The sequence below is a fragment of the Thalia democratica genome, chromosome 1 (assembly GCF_965202585.1).
Source record: "Thalia democratica chromosome 1, ktThaDemo2.hap1.1, whole genome shotgun sequence".
Taxonomy (NCBI): Eukaryota; Metazoa; Chordata; class Thaliacea; order Salpida; family Salpidae; genus Thalia; species Thalia democratica.
Window position 1 is genome coordinate 42,646,438 of NC_139165.1, and position 21,097 is coordinate 42,667,534.

The 21,097-nt window shown below is 26.2% G+C and overlaps 1 pseudogene; it reads right to left on the reverse strand.

The window, feature by feature from the left end:
- Positions 1 to 787: 787 nt before the first annotated feature.
- LOC145836160 (uncharacterized) lies at positions 788 to 1,258 on the reverse strand (annotated as a pseudogene).
- Between the last annotated feature and the right edge of the window lie 19,839 nt (positions 1,259 to 21,097).

The following is a 21,097-nucleotide window of genomic DNA, read 5'->3' on the forward strand; positions in this document are numbered from 1 at the left end:
GTTTAGATGAAATATTTAGTTTAAAGCTTATAATATGGTTTATAAATTAGAAGTCTTAAAGTGTTAGAAAGTTTTAAAGAGACAGAATTACCGTTTTTACTAATAGAACTTATGTTATGTATTTAAATGTTTAATTTCAACCTAAACTTAAATTTTACAGATACTACAAATTAAGAAACATTAAACAACATTACTTAAATTGTTTTGTTTTAAAGATAGTAACTATTTTGCTTAAGAAATACTTTATGTTTGAATAATTTACTAAATTTTTGTAAACTACAGTAAAACTATTATGATTATAAGATACCTTGTTTTTAAAAGTACAGCGTTATGTTATCTAAACTGTAAATATGTTAGTAAATTATATGATACCTTAACAGATTAAGGTAAACAAACTATCATATTAGATGATACCATAAAATCTTTGTTCATAAATTTCAATTTACAACTTACTTATTAATTAAACTATTATCTAAATTAGTAAATATTTTTACACTAAAATAACACCAGTCGATTATTTTTTTAAATGTCAAGTTTAATTTAATTATTTAAAAAAACGTTACAATAACAAGTAAAAAGTTTTGTTTTCAAAACAATATCTGCTTTCAGTAGAATCCAAGTTAAAAAGTTAAACTAATTAAAATTTGCAAAAATTACTCGCAAAAGAAATGCAAAACTCCAAAAAGTTCGAACACTTTTCTTCAAGCAGCGCTCAGTAAAACATTTCGAGCGCTGCCGTCATAAACTAACAATGAAAAATAGCAAAAAGCAAATAAAATGTTTTCTATTATAGTAAGGCAACAATGTCCTTTTCAAAAGTCTTCGGCTGCTGGTCGGGCAAAAAGTTCTTAACAAAATTACCCTCGCGGTCGAACAAAAACTTTTCAAAGTTCCACTCGATGGGTGCGCCCCCCTTCCTGAGACCTTTTAGGAAGCCGTAGAACTCGTGGGAATTCCCCCCGTTCACGTCGATCTTCGAGAACATGTCGAACCCGACCCCGTAGGTCTTAACCGCAAATTCCTCGATTTCCCGGTCGCTCCCCGGCTCCTCCTCGGCGAACTGGTTGCACGGAAAAGCGAGGATCCTCAGTCCTCGATCCTTGAGGCGTTCGTACATGTCCTGGAGCTGCGAGTAATCCGATTGGGTGTAGCCTCATTTGGAAGCCACGTTGACGACCAGGCAAACTTTTCCCGCGTAAACCGAAAAGTCCACTTTTGTTCCCGCCACTGACTTTGCTGAAAAGTCGTAGAAGCTCATTGCGCTGGCTGTTGTATCGGTAAAGTTGAAGTGATAAATGCGCTTGTAAGTTTGCCCGGGCAGCTAGCTAGTTAATTATTAATCTAGTGTGTGCAAAAAAATAAACAAACATTTGCAGTTTTTCTCAAGCTTGTAGCTTGTATAATATTGTTTTAAAACATTCAGCAAATACGCTAATAAGGTTTATAATTATAAAGTTTATGCTTATTTACTTTTGTTTTACTTAAAAAACAATCTTGCAAAAGTTACGGTTTTGATACTTAAATATTTTAATATTTCACTCTGAAAATGAGCAGAATTTTCAATTACTTTTATACAATCATTTTAATTGGGAAACTTTTGTCTACTGAACTTATAAATATTTAATTGAAAAAACACAAAAACTTAATGATTAAAAACAAAAATAAAAGTGATGATTTATGGTTTTTAAGTGCGACTTTTTTTTCTCAAGCTATTTTACTTATAAAATAAGAAAACATTTTTAATATATAAATACTGTACGCGGATAATTTTGTTAGATGACATAATTCTTAGAAAACAGTTATGGTTAATTGGCCTTACTATTTATAGTTTTCAATATTTTACAGTAATATTTATTGTTTATAGCAATAATTTTTGTTTTTATGTTCTTTAAATATGTACTATCTTTTAAATAAGGGCGTTTATTATTTTTGGATATCAATCTCCTGCGAAACATGATTTATATAAAATAAAATACTGATAAAATATTATCCGTTTGCAACAGTTAGCCATTTGAATAAGAGTGTTGACTAATTTTAATATCATTCTCTTGTGAAACATGGTTTATATACAACAAAAAAATTAATAAAACCTTTCAAAAGTTCGCCATATTAAACAGATAGGTTTAAAAATAACTTTTCTACAAAGCTCATTCAAATTATAGTTATTTTTAAAATACGCTAAAGTTTGCTAATTGTACTCGTTTAACTTTTGATAATAACACCTCTAAGGTATTTAAAACAAATCTTTTCATTGTTTTTTGTAAATACTTTACAGGAAAATTACTTTCTTATATTGAGAGTTTCACTATATAAAATCTTTCATAATTTATTGATATTTTTTATTATGCAAACGACTTTATCTTTTGAATAATATTTATATTTGGTTTCAAAAGATATATTTGTTTAAATTATTTAAAATTTCAATAAATGATGAAAGCTCTGAACACTAGTTTGGTTTGTTGTTTAATTTGACAGCTTCGTTTTAAGCTCTACTAGCAATTTTGGTTGATATATAAATGTACAACTGTATGAATAATAGTTAACTGGAATTTTTAACCCCAAATACGACTTAACTTGATTTTATATTTCACTATATGGTTAATAATTTCTAAAGATGTTTTCATAAAACATTGACTTGTTAACATAAATAAAAAACTAATTAAAAGTTAAAAATAATTTATTTACCGCTCTTAAAAAATATATATAAAATAAAACTAGTTTTAAAAACTAAGCCAGGCCTTTTGATAACTAAGTTTAATGTAATTTTAATTTTAACATTTTTTGTAAAAAAGTAAAAGAACAAAAAGTACTCTAAACTTAAGACTCTGTGTATACCTTTTTTGTACTTAATAGGTAACCAGCTTAAGTTTATTATACTATAAATATTTAAAAACACAAAACAACAACGAAACTTTTTTTTTAATGGAACTTATATATAAAACTGCATCAAATGCTAAAATTAAAAACTTCTTATATGGACTAAAATTTAAAAAATCTACGACTGCTTGAAATAAAAAAAAACTTTAGATAATTATAAATTATGAACACAACACAATACTTATATTTTATAAAATTAGCACAAGCCTAGTTTATTCAATTAAACCTTGAAAGTAGTACAACTGGATAAGTGGATTAGAATTTAATTTAAATCAACACAATTTATGAACTTTATACTAAGATATTAAAATTTGACAAGTGCCTAGTTTATCAAACTTTTACTTAACTAAATGTACGAGCGAGTCGGGCGGCAGTTCGTTCCTGAACTTTCCACTTGAGCAAACGAGCCTGCAGCTTTCGCACTCCCGTTCACTCCCTCACCCGTTCACTCACTCACCCGTCAACTACCCTCCAAGACATGGAATTTTAGGGATGACCACCCTCTTCGCGCAGTCAAGCCGCAAGAGGCACATTCGACTCTGCGCTAAACTCACCGCCGGTTGTCACGACTACCGCCCCCACGCGGAACTCGCTGTAGACCAATAGCATGAGTGCTGCTTTATAACTCGGTCGCCTTAAAAACGAGCTGCTGCACTTTGGCGATTCTGGTCGATTTTCTTGCCGGTCGGCTTGAATCACAAATAATTAGATAAAAGTTCCTTTTCAAGATTTATTCATAAAATTTTTTAAAAAGAGCAAAGCAAATAAAAATTATCTGGCAACTACATATTCTAACCGATTGTAAGTTAGTTTACAATAAACTTTTCAAACTATTAAAAATTAAAAGTAAATATGAAGTTTATAAATGGCTATCTACATAAGTAACACGTTAAATTTTATCCCACACATAAATCGCAAAGAAAACTCTTTTAGATATAAAAATACCAAGGAAAAAAATATAGTAAGTTAAAAAAATATATTTAACATGCTTACCCATAGCTAGATATTTTGTTTTGAAATGAGGAAAAGTAATAAATATTAAAATAACTGTAATTATAAATGTATTTATTAATTAAAGCAGTTGAAGGTAGTAGTACTGTTCAATAAAATAAATATAACATACTTTTAAATTTATTCATATTAAGTTTTTTTAAAACATAAACTCGATTTGTTTTGTATATCGTATCTTTTAGATTTACATACTAAGCAAATAAAACTTTTGTTTTGTTTTGTTAAGAAATGGAACAAGTTGTATGATGCCAATCTTTTTGTTTAATCATGTTTAGATTCATTTTTTTAGGAACTTTTTTTTTAAACTTATTTACTTCAAAATAGTAAGTATTTTACTTTTTATAAGAAAACTTTGCTAGATATAAAATAACTGGAAATTTAAAATATAAGTTACATTAACTTTATCAATCTTCTTTAAATCTGCTCAGACACTAAATTATTGCTAGTCATTGTTCGTCATTAACAAAATTGGTATTCAAAGGTGAAATTTTTTTAAGGGTGCATGAATCGTAACTTGACAAATTATTCAATTTTGAAGAATAGGAAATTAATGTCTTATGGACTGAACTTTTGTATTCCTCTAAAAAATGTAAATAAAGAATTGTCATGTTTGGGTTTCGAAAGTTTTTTGAAACAGACTAGTGCTTTTAAACCAATAAAAGTTGGTAATGAAATTTAAAGCTAATCTTTCAGCATTGGCTCACAACTATGCCAACACTAAACCAGAGAAAATATTGATGTTAGATACGAATGAAATGTCAGAAGTCATTAGAAATATTAAAAATAATGATAAAATCGTCTTAGCAAAGGTTTATAAGGGTTCAGGCGTATTGGTTCTTGACAAAACAGAGTATTTGAGAAAAAGGTTTGAAATAATGGATGATAAATCAAAATTTATTAAAATGGGACCAGCAATGAATTTTGACAATCTAAAAAAATTGTAAAATAGATAGTTGATATACTAAAAGACTTGGTATTCAGGAAAGAAATAAGCCAAGAAACGTTTAATGAGATTAAACCTATAGGCTCAATAAGACCAAGGTTTTATGAAGTTCCTTTGAGACCAATTTTGTTAATGACGAAGTCTCCCCATCATAAGCTAGCAAGGTTTCTTAACTTATTACTTGAACCAGTACTAAATCATTATTCACGCTGTGTTGTCAAAGATTCCTTTGAAGTAATTAAACGGAATAGGAATATCAATCCGGAAAACACATTCTTATCTTCCTTTGATGTGAAAAAATTCTTTATAAGTGTCCCGATGGATGAGGTCATACAAATTTGTCGGGATGTGTTATATAGCTTAAGAAAACTAAGTATCAAGAAAATAAGTTTTATAAAGTTAATGAAAATAGCTACAAGCGACGTTCAGTTTAGCTTTGATAATAAGATTTATAGTCAAATAGACGAAGTGGCTATGGAGTCTCCTCTTGGGCCTACTTTCGCTAATATCTTTATGGGGTACCTATAATCTAAATTGGTTGATGAGTTATCATCCCAAGTTCTTTACTTAAGGTACATGGACGATTGCTTAGTTATTTCACAAACATAGAAAATTAATGAGGCTTTGTTTTGTAAGTTAAACATGTTACATGAAAAAATTTCATTTACTAAGTATGTAGAAATCAATGAACAAATTCCATTTTTGGATATATTACTTAAAAGGAGGAAAGAGAAATTTCTTACCAGTGTGTAAAGAAAGCCATCTTTTACAGGACAATATTTGTATTTTCAATCTTTTTGCACCAAGAAAAAAAAAACTTGATAAAAACCCTATACAATCAGGCTTGTATGAATTGTTCTCCTGAAATGCTTCAGACTGAAAGAGAGAAGATTAATGAAATTCTAGTCGGAAATGGTTATCCATCAGAGCTAATAAGAAGAGTCATTAAGTCGCACGATGACAATCGTAAGAAACCTAAAATGTTTGGACCGGAGAAACTTTCTGCGGATCTTAAATTACCATACTTAGGTAACGTTTCATATCTATTTGAGAAGAAAGTGCAAGAATTAACACAGTCGACTTATATTATAACCGAGTTAATCCTAGAGTAATATTTGTTTTTAAACCAGTTCTCAGATTGAAACTAAAAGATACAATATCCCACCTTGATAAAAGTTGTATTATTTACAAGTTTAAGTGCTTTTGAGAAAAAAGATATATTGGACAAATATCTAGGCATTTAAAAACGAAAGTAAATGAACATATACCGAAATTTGTACTAAAATTTATAAGAAAAGACTAATAACAAGACGAAAGCTGTTATAAATGCGACAAAAAAGATCTTCGATAGCAGAACACCTGATTAACAACGTTAATAGTGCAAAGAACTATGATTTATCAAGATTTGATTACTTACAACTGTACAAATTCCATTGATTTGGTCAGACTAGAAGCAATCTCAATATTTTTAAATATAACAGAACTGAGTAAGCAGAAAGAGTTTGACTATAAGGTTTCCTTCTTTGTTTAAAATTGTCTTTGGTTAATTTGTTTAAAAGTTTCCTTGGTTATTTTATTTACTTTGGATAATAGCTAAACAGTAATAGCTAGTTTACTTTGCTTTGAAAATGTAGGTATATCAAACAATTATTTGTAATATGTTATACATTGAATAAATGTGATCAAAACCTCAAGTTGACGGGTCAATTGTGGCTCTTTTTCCAATATCCAATTTATCAGATATTCATGAGCCGTAGTGTTTTTCAAATAACTTTTAAAACAGCTTTTGTTTTGTTTAGCTACAAAAATCAAAATAATCATAAAATTAACATAGCAGCTTATTGAAAATAAGTTTATACTATTTTTCAAAGTTTTCATTAAAATTTCGTTTTGTTATACTTAGCTTTTTTTATAATCGGTGGTAAATTAAACAAGTTTCGAAACGTGTAATTCTTACCTCATAGAATATTCAGAGAGATTTAGTAAGCATTAAGTAACATTCTTTGGGAATAAGCTTCACAATGTTAAGATTATAAAAAATACTTCACGAAGCATAAAAAGTTAAAACAAGAAACGTAACACAAAAGACATATAAAAGTTATTAAAATTAGTTTTTTACTTTGTAATAAGTAGTTACTTTTGTCGTTCAGCGCTTTAAATTAATTTTAATAGAGCAGCCTCGACTTTGAACAAGTAAAATCTAATAATTTAGAATTAAATTTATATTATTTTCTAATAATTTTTTAAGTATATTTTTATAAGCATAGTGTAATGTTTAACAACAATAAATCTATACAAATTAGTTTTAAAATAAATTTTCAGCTGTAATAAAAAAGTATAAATTTTTAACTAATTAAGGACTAAGAAAATAACTAAAAATTATTTGATTACTTATGTTTACGTTTTACAAATTTAAAGTTTAAGTTTGTAACTTTAACCTTAAGTATTAATGCTTGCTTTAATACATATTGGTTTATGTGCAATGTTTCTAGATGATGTGGATTTTTTAGCTTTAAAGTAGAAAAATATCGTTGCGAAATAATAAAAGTGTTTGTATACATAAAATTTATAACCTAACTTTAATGTTTAAAAAATTCTTCTTAATATATTTGTTGACATACAAGCATTTAGTAAGTTGTGTTTTAACTAATTTTTGAAAAAAATAAGTATAAGGCTAAATTTAGCGTTCTTAACAGTTTTCTAAGAAAATGTTTTTAACTAATAAAAATCAAAACAACTTTTCTTGAACAAAAAAAAACATATTTCATAATACATTTTTTTTTTAAATTTGATTTGTATAAGTAAATTGTTTTTTTAAATATATTGTACATGATTTTAAAGATTTTTAGTATAGATCTATATTTTTTAAGCTAATAAAAAAACACACTAATAATCTACTTTTTTGATTATATTGGCAGCCCGTGAAAACAGTTTAGTTGGTTTTTTTTATAAGTTTGTATGTAGTAATGCAATGTTAACGTTATACATTTATATCAAGCTATTTTAAAGTATTTCTAAAGTATTATAGATACCTCGTTTATATTCTTACAATACATTTTCTTGTTCAAAAAATTGCTATTTTGTCTATAAGTAAATACTTAATAATTTTTTTTTAATCTTTAAAATGTAGTCCTTGTAAACTTTAAACAACTTTATGGTTATTAAGTAGTTGCTGAGTGATTGCTAACATGCTTCTAACTATTTTTTTTAAGTACAAGTCTGTCGTAAAAAATCGACAACTAAAAAGTGTTTTAAATAAAATTACTAAAAAGTATCTTTTATAGTTTGAATTAGTAAGTTCCAAAGAATTTTAATTAGTTTATTAACTAAACTACAACAAAACGTTATTTACTGATAAAAATAGTATTATATTTTCATCAATTTTTTTTGTTTATTATCTACTTACAACTAATTATTTTGATATTTACTAGTTTTTTCGGGTTAAGTAAAAAAAAATACCCTAGCTTTTAACAAATAAAATAATGACCCCAGATATATTTAAGCAAAATAAAAACTGCTTTAAAATAATTTTTGCTCAGATTACTTTTAAACGAGAGTAAAAAAAAAAGAAAAAAAGAAAAAACTAAAAAAATAGGTAAGGGATAAGGCAGGGGTCGGCAAACTGCGGCCCGCGGGCCAATTGCGGCCCTTGAAGAGTATATCTGCGGCCCGCGAGCACGTTTATTTTTTGAATGGGATGCGGCCCGCGAAAGAAAATTCTGTGGCCCGCGAGCATGTAAATGTGGCCCGCTGAGCAAAAATATATTCTAAGTATAATTTTTTATAGTAAAAATGCTGTAGTTTGTTTAGATTTGATTTGTTTCATTTAAACTCCCTGTATAACATTTTGAAACAATTAAAAGGCTTCACTCCTTTGGATTAAACAAGTAAAAAAGACAGATTAGCCTTCGAGCTGTGTTTTATAATAACTTTCTTCTTGCCATAACAAATTATGATGTGAAAAAACAGTCTTAAAGATTTTTGGACTCAGTTATTTATATAACACTTATTAAGTAAGTGAACAAAATGCAAATGTTTTCCCTTGTTTACAAAAGTAATGCACAGTAACTGACAAAAATGTCATTTCTTGAAAGTTTATACATATCGTTTAATATGTAACTTATACCTATTATATTTTATCAATGTATTTAAGTGTACAAAAAAACATTAAAAGTAAGGTTTGTTTTATTTAGATTTTAAATATTTTGAATGTTGTATAAGTTTTCTGTGTACTTTAAGTTAATTCCTATGCACCCCAATGTACAGAGAAGTTCATTTTTAAACCACTTTGAAAACATTATTTAAGTTAGATTTAGTTCAATTTAAGCATAATTTTCGATTATAATTGTTTTTACATAAAATATCTAAAGGTGTCAGACACATTTAAAACAATTAATATAAGATAATCAAGTATACATTTTTATTTTACAAACAAAGCTTTTTGGAAACTTAAGTTAATTTCTTTGCATTGCAAACTTATATACACAGATGTTCTTTTTTAGACTTAACTATTTAAAGAAACAAGATTTAGGAATAATAAATTTGTTGAGTCTGTTTATTATCAATCAATATAGTTTAAATTTAAGCAAATAAACAAAACATTGCCACACACTCAGACTAAGTCAGACTAGTTTATAAACTTTTCAAACATCAGGCCAGTTTAGACATATTTCAGTTTTTGCCTTAAATTGTTTGTTTTATTTTCAAATGTAAGGATAGTTTATTGATCACTCAGGCAGGACTTTTTGCTTTGAAGACTGGCAAAGTAAACTTATGATGTATGTTTTGTTCATTTCACATTTTTGGTTTTAATTATGATATATGTTAAGTTTTAAGTCTTGCAGCTGCTATAAATGGAAGCTTTATGTTTATTATTATTTACATATAAATGTAAACAATCATTGTTGCTCAAAAGTCTTGAATTTTGAAACAAATTAGAAATTTGACAGTTTAGGCAAAAAAATCTGGAACTTGAGAATTTTCGAAAACACCTTGATTTTTAAACAACTTTTACATGTAAAGTAATGAAACTTCGACTTTATACAAAAGATTTCTCAACAATTTAATTTATTAAAAAACACATTTAAAATCGTCTAACAGTATTTTTTTAATGTTGCTATACTATTTTAGACAGTTTTTTTTACTTTAAACTAAATTTCATACTAAAATTAGATTACAAAACTTGCACTTTTCAAAAGATAGAAGAAATTCAGAAAACCTGGAAAAGAAATCTTAAAAACCTTTGGCAACCCTGAAACTGTTTACATTCTTTCTAAGAGTTAAAAATAGCACAAATATTTTATGTTTGACATATGTTATGTGTAAAAAACATAATAAATTTTTTTTTACAAAATATGTTATAATGGTAATTTTAAGTATAATGACCAACTGTTTCAATTTTCTTATCTTTAACACCCCTTGTAACTAATCAGATTCATATGATTTCGCAGTATAATGTTCTTAACCTTCTTAATAAATATATGTAAACCTTATACAGAAATTACCATAGTAATTTGTTTGACATGTAGTTATAAATGTTTTAACACTACTTGTTATATTTGAGTGTACACAAAAATATTTAGAATAATAAAACAATAAGTAATAGTGTTTATTTCATTTTGGTTTCACACGTTTTGATTTTTTTAGAAGTTTTCTGTGTATTTTAAGTTTATTTCTAACCACACCATTGTACAGAGATGCTTATTTTTAAACCACAATTTTAAATAGGACATGAGTTAGTAAAAATACATGAAATAAATATTCTCAGATGAGCAGCATTTGGTTTTACTTTCATCTTAATAGATCGATTAAAGTCCCAATTTGATTTATTTGACTTGAAATATCAGAAATTGCCTAAAAGCGTTTTTTTTTTGTCACTGAAGAAATTAACAAAATACTTTTACTACCACCAACACAAGTTCTTTGAAAAAGTTTTGAAATCTGAACTGTGTCTCCTTTTAAGTATTTACTTTTGCTTCTTAATAACTTACCTTGACAATTTTTTCTCTTTAGTATGTAGTTACTGAAGATAATCATGTGTTTTCTTAAAACTGACTTGAGCGATTTGTTTTTTTCGGTTCTCGCAACAACTACTAATTAACGTTTTGTGATTCTTATAAATCGTCTTATATTTTTATTTTACTCTTTTTTGTAAGCAATTAATTCATTGCAGATAGATCAATAAATAATTGCTACAATTATTAATAAAAAATAAGTTTTTCTACTTCATTTATAGCTTAATAAATTTTTACTTTTGTCAACAATATTTAAGAAATTTAACTGTCCATTCAAGCTGACTTACAACAATACTTTTTTTGCTGTATAGATTTATTTCGCTGTCAAAAAACTTCGTTATTTCGTGAGTTTTATTTAAAACAGAGTTGCAAAACAAACTATTTGAAAAACTCACACTTGGTTAAACCTATTCAAACATTTAAGAAAACTTAGGTGCGAGTGTAAAATTTTTATTTAAAACATTTTGAATTCTCAGAATAGTGTTTATGACTGTATGGAAGTTGATTAACTATAATTTTTTACTTGTTGTTTTGAATATTTTCTACTTTTGTATGATGATATTTTAGTTAAGTATTAAAGCTTTTGTTTTTTCAAAGCAAGTTTTTGGCTTTTTAACTTTTAATAAACTCAGGCTGGTTTTATGTAATTCAGACTTTTTGCTTTTAAAGTGACAACTATGTAAAAAACAAATTAATTTTTAATAAGGTATTTTACTAAAGTATCTAAGCATAAATTGCGTTAATTTTTTTTATACTTCTTTACATAACATATAAGTTCTAAATTTATTAAATTTAAACTATTTACTGAACTTTTTAAAAAGTGCAAATTATTTAAAATGCAAAAACTATTTTTAAGAGTTTAATTTTTTTTTAATATAAAAAGTGGTTGACATTATAAACAATACATAAAAGTGACTTATAGATGGTTTTCAAGCTTGGTTTTTATAGAGAGTTAGGCCTTAAGTAAAATAAGAAACATATCAAGTTATTCTTATAATTTTTAAAGACAGTACATAGTTTGTTAAGTCTTGAGTACATTAGTCTATGAAAATATTCATCAATTAAATGTGTATAATTTTAATAGGTATTCTATGTGTAGCTAAAAGTAATTAAAAATAATAAACTGAATAAAAACAAAAGTTTTTTATTAGTGTCACTAAAACTAAAACTGCGGCCCGCGAAGATTTTGGAAACTTGAAAATTGGCCCGTGAGTACCAACTGCCTGCCGACCCCTGGGATAAGGTAACAGTGATAGGATAAAAGATAATAAGAGTAAATGATAAAAACTTTAAAAAAAAAGATAAAAAATATGATAATAAAAAAATAAATACAAAAAGAAAAAAACCGACCAAGGGTAAGGGTTAGGGGTAACTGTGAAAGTTTAAAGAATTGATAGTAAAAATTAACATATATAACTTATATATGTTAATAAAATAGTTACTAAAGAAAAGTTAATGCCCAAGGGTAAAGGCTAGAGGCAACAGTGATAGTTAAAGAAAAGAAAACAAACAAGAAATATAAAGAAGAAATTGAGCAAAAAAAAGACCCAAGATTTTAAGTAGTAAAAATGATGAAACTTTTTTTGCTTGTTTCTTTGTTTCTACTGAAGCAATTAAAAAAAAATCATATATAAACTAAAGTTTAAGTCTTATTTTTTGCAGTATTTACTTCTTAAGTAGACTTTGTTAAACAAACAGATATAGCTATTAAAGAATACTTCAGAAAAAAAAAAGTTAAAAAAGTTATCGACTTTATAACGTATCACTTTATTTAATTACAAACCCTTATGTAGGTAAATCAAATTATTCTAATTTCGTTTCCAGCTGAGGTAGTTGTACTTTAATTTTGATAAACATGCTAGTTTCATTTTTAATTACAATTTTGATTTATAAATGAACCAGAAATTGATTTATTTAAAAGTTGTAAGTATAGTATGGTGTTTTGAAAGTATTTTAACAAAAACAAATGTATGTTTTTTTTTTGATTTTGGTTAAAAATAGACTATTTTACTAGGAAAAAATATTAATTAGTTAAAAAAGCTAAACACTTAGGTAAAACTTTCATTCTAATTTTTAATTAAACAGTGCTGTAGTAATCTAAAAACTAATTTCAAATAATTAGTTTACACATGCTTAAATTTTTGACGTAGTTTAAGAAGTCATTTTGTATTTTGTTTGGTATATGGTAAAAAGAAAAAAAAATGTTACTAGTATATTGATTTTAAAAAATTTACACATAAGCTTAGAATAGAATTGTAGTTCATAAGTTGAAAACATGTTTTGTTTAAGTGCATGCAAGACAAGCTTTCTACAGTATTGTTAATTGACAACTTTTATTACTTTGAAATCGTTTTTGATGTCATAAACATCATATGTTTTTATTGTTTTTATTATTATTCCTGTCATCACAACTTAAAAGGTTTTGTAACAGATATAAACAGATGTTAGGCTTGTTTGAAACTTGAATTTAATTCGAAGATTGCAGAACCTATAAGTTGAAAATTTACTTGAACTGGTTTATCCGTGTGTATAATAAACTAATATAACAAATTTTTATGCTTTTTACTGTACTTAAAAAGCGATTTAAACTTTGCTTAGAGTTGTAGAAGATTCTTGGTACTTGAAAAAAATATAATGGTTTTTTTATTATTAAAGTTAAAATATGTATCAATATAAACATTTAAATTTTAATTAACAAACAGCTTGCATACCGTTACTTTTAAGAATATGCATTATCACTACCAATAACACAATATAAAAAGCACTTTTACAGTTAAAAAACCGTATATTTGATAAAGTTTCTAAACGTACGATAGTTTTTGGTTGGAAAAAAGCATTTAAAAGATTAAAAAGATAAGGAAACCATTGTATTTACTATGTTACATTATATTAAAAAAAATTTTCAACTAACAGACAAATAAGGAGAGACATAAAAAATATTTTTGCAGTACAAAAACAGAACGTTTTTCAACTGTTTACGAGTCAATATAGCTTATGTTTGAACTTTGAAGACTTATATACATACAAAAATACTAAACAACACAAATAAAATGGTTTGTAAAAAAGTAAAAAATGCTGTTTTCTTCTATGTTCAAAATTGTTATTAAACATTTCAACTATAACAAGTCTTACGCTAAGTTATGTTTTGCTTCAATCTCAGTTATGTCTATTTGTTGTACTGTTTGTTTTAATGAAATTGTTTTGTTTAGTTTTTTTTTAATTTTCATACAAGCTTTTAGTTGAAAAACTTTAAAGTAAGACAATTTACAAAAAAGTAGTATGTTCAATTTATTATGTTAAAGACGGCAAAACTACTTCACACTATCTCGACTAATTTAACATAGTTTTTAGGAATTCTCTGCAAAACACTTACTTAAATTAATACCTTTTAATGGTTGTAACATTATACTACTTAAAAAAAACTTTACTGCAAAAGCCTTAATAAGTATTTAAAATTTTGTAGCTTTATTACAATTTTATATTTAATACTGTTGTTTTATATAAAAAATTAGCTTAAAACTTTCCAAGAATTTTAAAATAAAATAATTTGGATAGTATAAGTTTACTAAAATAATTAGTTTGTAAAATACGACATGAACAACTATTTAAGTAAGTGTTTAAATCATTGACAAAACAAATTAGCTGACAGTATGTTTTTAAAACAGCAACTTAGCTTATTCTAACTCACATACTAAAGCTTTTTAAGCAATTTAATCTTAAATTTAATTTCTATAAAAACAAAACTAGATGCAGGTTTCAAGGTTGAAATAATTTTCAAATTTATTTACTCTACAGCTAAAAAGAAGAAAATAATAATTTGTTGGATAAATATTTTTGTTTTTGTTTAGTAAAGTTTAAAGTAATTAGTTGGTTGCATGGTAAAGAATTAAATTTAAAACAAAAATTAGCGTTTAAACTTCTAGAACTATGAAAAAAATCAAGTTTTTTGTTCATCCAACTTATTTTTTAACATAAAGCCCAACAAGAATCAAGTAAAAAGAACGAACGAGAAGAGAAAAGTAAAACAGTAGTTTTCCACCAATGTAATTACAACATTTTTTTGAGAATAAAATTTATTGAATAATTTTGAACACAACTTTAAGTTTATTGTTTTTGAAAAAGAAATGTTTTTATTTTTAATGTCAATTATTTTTTAGCAAAAGTTAGATGTTTGACCTACACTAAAAAAGCTTCATCTATCAGCTTCTAGTTATTTTGATGTTTATTTTTGATACCAAAGTGTCAAAGCAAAGTTTTTATGAGTTGTGCATTTTAAAAAGGTTAACTTTAGTAATAGTATATCAAAGTTATACTTAGCAGCTTTTATAAGATGAAAAAAAATATTGAAGTTTGTTTATACATGCAAAACTTGCTACATTGATTCGCAGTTAATCAAATTAATATGTAGCATTACATAAAGATTATAGTTTTATCTTTTAATTAAACTCTGAAAGTTGTTTTCGAAGCAAGTAAGTATCAAAGTATATTGTTTCGATTCTCACTTTGACTTAAAAGTATTGTCTTAAAAACTGTAACAGATTTTGCAAGCAAGCAGAAATAAAATGCTTCGTCGATAACTCTTTCAAAAATTTTCAGCCTCAATGATAAAAAAGATTGCTGAAACTGATACAAAATTACTGTAAGCCTTCCTGCACTTATTTCGAAAGAAGCGTAATATAAACATCACATCTTGTCAAAAAGCCCTGCGGTCATGTTTTAAGATGAAAATCTTTTATGCTTCTCTGTTTGAAAATAGAGTTAAACATGTCAACTTTATTTATTTCGATTCTGTTTTTGCACTATTGTATTCAAAACGTTTTTTGATATTATTTTATCCAAACTATGCCGTTTTTATTATTCTAAAAGAATTCAAATTACTTAGTCAGAGTTATTCAAATACTTTACTCTATGTAATTTTAAAACAGCAGTTTAGAAAATGATAAAGTTAAAACTTTGTTGCGTCATACTCCTTATCGGTTTTCTACAAGCTCACGGAACAGAAATAAACTCTTGCGTTCCCGAGAAGCGAAACGCTTCGGAATGCACGACAGTCGTCAACATACCGAGGGGAGGTGTGAAGGGGTTGAGGGTCGGACCTGATTTTGTTGTAAGAGGTAAGTTGGTTTGTCTTGAAAATACAAAACTTGTAAAGTTTAAAATATTAACTAAAATTTTAACAAAAATTTTAACTATGTTGTAAAACTGATATGGTAAAACGCTGCTAAACAATTAAGTTGTGTTTTTGAGTAACACAGTTGATTTGTTTGTAAAAAAAACATGTGGTGATGTATAAAGTATTGTAAAGTGATTTTTAAGGCATTTAAAACATCGAAAAAAAAACACACGTTTATTTTTTGTGTAACTAAATTTAAAGGTTCATGCACTTTAAGTGCGTATATTATGTAAAGTTTTATAAAGAAACATTTATTATTTTTATAGATTACACATAACAAGTAGCTAAAAAATTGTTTATATCCTTCACAAAAAAGCTTTAATTTATTAACAAGGATTATTTAATTATTTTACTATGTTTTTGTGTTATGTTATGTTTTGTTTAGTTTTTATAACTTCTGTGTTTGGCTTTTGTACAATTTGTTTAGTTTAGTTTTTAAAACAGAAAATTTCTAACATTGTTTTAATATTAATGGATTTTCTATAAACCACGTTTATTTGAAATATAAAGTAGTAGATCAAAACGTCAGTTTGATACCTTAAATCCAATTCAGTTTACAAAAAACCTTTACGCTAAGGTTCCAACGTTTATATAATTTTTTAAACTGTTTATTATTTAATTGAAACATAGTTGTAAACAGTGTTTTTAGTAAACAACATTTTGTATAAAACGTTTAGTAAGCTTTGTATAAACACTAAAATTAAAACTGTTTTTACACCAGAGTTGGTTTCCCTTTGTTTAAAGTTTATTATGGTTTTAAATTAAGTAAAGTAAAACAAATGCAGAGCTTAAAAATGTCTTTAACTCTTGAAGCATATAAAAGTAGTTGATGGTAACATTTTGTATAAAACCTTTAGTAAGCTTTGTATAAACACTAAAACTAAAACTGTTTTTACACCAGAGTTGGTTTCCCTTTGTTTAAACTTTATTATAGTTTCAAATTAAGTAAAGTAAAACAAATGCAGAGCTTAAAAATGTCTTTAACACTTGAAGCATATAAAATAATTGATGGTGTCTATTTTAACATATATAAATGAGTTAAAGTAAGAGTAACACAATATCTTGTTTTTTAACTACAAAAACCCATTAATTTTACTAAAAACTAAAACAAGTTATCCAAATTAGATTTTTTTAAACAAAACTAAAGGTTATGTTGTAACATTTGAGTTTTTTGCGTGAAAAACAAGTGTTGAGAAACGAAAGAGTGTTTAAACTAGAAGTTAACTTATGACCAAATATTTTTGTGCTCAAATTTGCTTTGTAACTAGAGTATGAAACTGTTGCAATATGCTGTTAACATCTTTGTATCAAAAAATTAAAATTGTGAATTTTTTTTTCAATTTTTACCCAAGCATGTGAACTTAATTTTTCTAAACTATTTTAGCAATAATTTTAAGAATCTTTTTTTACGTTGTTGCAATTGTTGTTTTGTTTCATGATGTAATATATTCTAAAAACTTAGTAGTTTTATAGCCTTTCTAAACTAAACTTTGCTAAACCAAGGCTTGAAACTAAGACGTAACATAAGACTAAGGTTGTACACTCTAATAAATTAAGTTGTCTTTTTTACTTAAGTTGAAACTTAAAAAAATAGAAAAATAAGTAAACACTTATATTTGAGTATTAAAACTGAGCAGTAATGAGTCTTAAAACGTTACATTTTATCCAAAACACATTTTCAATCCTAATAATTTATAATTATGTTTGATAAATTACTACACACGTTTATCTTAAATAAGCTTAACTTGTCTGTAGCTGTTAATTTATAAAATAAAACTAATAACTAAAACATTTAGATTTTTAGAATACAACCTAACATCACTCTAATGTTATATTGAAACTCTTTAGCTAAGCCTAGTTAGTAAAAATTTAATCTATAAATTATATTTTTGTTTTAAACTTATCATAGGCTAAGCTTTTGATCCAATACTTTTTGTCATCAAAAGTTTAGAAAGCAAAACATTTTATAGTTTTTAATTTTATCTAAAACTATAGGAGAAAACGTTCAAGTTAGTTTGGTTGGAATTCAACAAACAATTTCATTAATAAGTTATAACGGAGTATACAATCTGCAACTTAAAGAATATAAAGGTAAAAAGTTTCTATTATTAGTGCACTACTTATACTTATCTTTGATACTTTTTGAAATGTGAATTTAAAAAAGTATTTAAAAAATCATTTAAAAAATCAAGCTTGATAAAAGTTATATAAAATTTGTAAGTTTAACTAAAAAATATTATTTTTTTAGAAAAGAAAATAAATTACACAGATGATTTTGTACCTGTTTACCTTCAAGCAAATGACAGCAGTGGTGTTGTTTTAACGATGAAATTAAACCTCAAAAGCTACCAATACAGTCCACCTGAGTTTTTAAAACCTGTAAGTGTTAAATTAAATTATCTATTTATTAAACGCTATTTAAGTTTTTTTTCTGAACTTTAATGTTTTTAATATGCAGTTGCAGCTTATAAGTCTTTTTAATAAAAGATACAAACTGAATCTAAAAATATATAAAATTTAATTTTTGAAATATTAGCTTACATTTACGGTTTATATCTTTAAACCGAGTATATTTTGTAACTATTGTATATATCTATTTCGAATAAAGCTTTAATATTCTTTTTATTGGATTAGTTACTATGGGCTATCTCAAAGCTTTTGCTAATATTCTAAACAAAAGTTTATAATTTTGTTCAGAAAACTGACCTAACTTTAAATTATATGTTTTTTCATAGTTATAACAAAAGTGTAAGTAAAAAGATATTTTATCAGTTTCTAAACTCAATTAACTTTCGGAGTGAACCTTTTTAAACACATTTTAAATAATGACGAAAACACAGAAGTACGATGCAGACTGGGAAACCATAAAACTGAACGGGTTCACCGTGCAAGCCAGTAACCCAAACAAAGACCTCTATTCCGAAGTATTGTACAGAGCATCGAATGAAAGCCTTAAAAAATACCCTTTCTTGAGAGTTTCGGACACCGGCAGGGTAAGGGCGGCGGCGTTTAAACAACCCCCTGGCGATCAAGTTAAAATAAAGTAAGTAACTGTTTGCGGAACAAACGAGCATAACATATAATTGAGTTTTTATTGCACAGGTATGAAATAGAGGCTTATTATTTAGAAGCCTTATCGGAGAGCTCTGTTGAAAAGGTCGTTCTCGAAGTTTATTTTGAAATTTATCCAGATTTTGAGTTTGAGCCGTTCGGTATGAAAAAACTGGGTTCTCATCGGTGTTAGTATTTGTATTTAAGTCAATGGTTTATATAATACTTATACAAATTTTCATAAAGTAAACAGATTAGATTAGTATTTTTTTTCAAATTTAATTTCGATTACATTTTTTGAAAGTAATGTTTTTTTTAATTAGATAGAGTAAGTGTGTAACAAGTTATAAACTATTATGTAAGATAAAAAAATAATATTTTTTAATCAATTGTTAAACAACATAGTATGATATTTATGAATTTTATTTATAATTGTTAGCTATAACACTCAAACTACGTAGTTTTATTTCAAAATAGAGTGTTCATATTGATTTCACGTCGTAAATCTAAATATTTAAATTTAATCTGCTCATATAAATTATCACAAACAAGTTTTAAAATTTCTAATCAAAAATGTTATAAATTTAAATTTTATAGAACCCAAAGTTAGGTACTAACACTTGCATCTTACTTTCATTTATATTTGTAAAATAAACAAAAAAGTTTTAAACCTTATATCAAATAACTTTTTTTTCTCAAACAGTTATCAAAGCTGTGAGCTCGTAATTTAATGCAACAATGGCACAGTTGACAATAACTACATCAACTTTTAAAATTTTGCAAACACATACTGTTTTAAAACTTTTGCTTATTCAAATTCAATCACAGACGAGGTAAATGAAAATCAACACGAGTTAGGAGCCTTCAGTTTTGTAAATACGAAGAAATATGATCTGGACATAAACGACTTCAAGATTTCAGTAACTCAAGTTTTACCAACAAATGGTAAAGCTTTTTACTTGAAAGGAAACAAGTTGTATGGAAACCTTGATGCAGAAAAACAACGTAATTATGAAGTCGAATTCAAAGCTTCATACAGGTAATATAGTATTCAAAATATCTTTCAATGAAAAATTAAAAAACATCATATTCAAAATTTTAATCCACAGGACTTTTAGTACATTTAAAATATTTTATGAACAGGACTACAACTAAAACAATAAAACTATTTTTCAATGTTCTTAACTTAAACGAGCACAAGCCAGCCTTTGAAGAAGACAAAGAAAAGTATGTTTATATAAGGGAAAACATACCTGTTGGCGATGTGGTGGCTGAATTGAAGGCAACCGATGGAGACGTAGATTCAAATGTAAGCTGGTATAAAAAGAATTAAGAATTTTTTTATTAAGTATGGTAGAAGATTAACTCTCTTAATGTAGCTTTCTATAAAGTAGAAATGATACTAGAAAAAAACTTGTTTGGTCAATAAGGCCTAAAGCGTTGCTCTTATTTACAGATACTGAAAAAATATATAATACTGAATAACTTTTTCGTTTACTCTTATATACAGTTAGTTATACTATCTTAAGTCGTTCAAGTTTTCAATAGTTAGCATACATTATATTAGTATATAAACTTTAAAATAACATTAGGTTAAATGTTAGTTGAACAAACAAAATTTTTACAGCTGGAATTTATGATAAAAAATAAAGAAAATATGCCATTCAAGATAGAAGGAAATTTTTTGAAAGTTAAAAGTCCACTTGATTTTGAAAAGCAAAATAAGTACAAGGTATATATTTTTTTTTATAAATAAAATACATCAACCCTTTGAAACTAATTTAAGACTAAGTTATTATCACATAAGTTCTCTTAAAAGCTTTTGCTTACTTAACTATATAATTAAAAACAGGTGATTGTAGAAGTAACAGACGGAAATTTTACGTCACAAAAAGAAGTGAACATAGAACTGCAAAATGTCAATGACAACATTCCGGAGATAATTTATCCGACACAGGGTCAAACCGTACATGTTGTGGATGATGAAGAAAACACAATACACATTAAAGTTAGTTTTATTTATGTTTA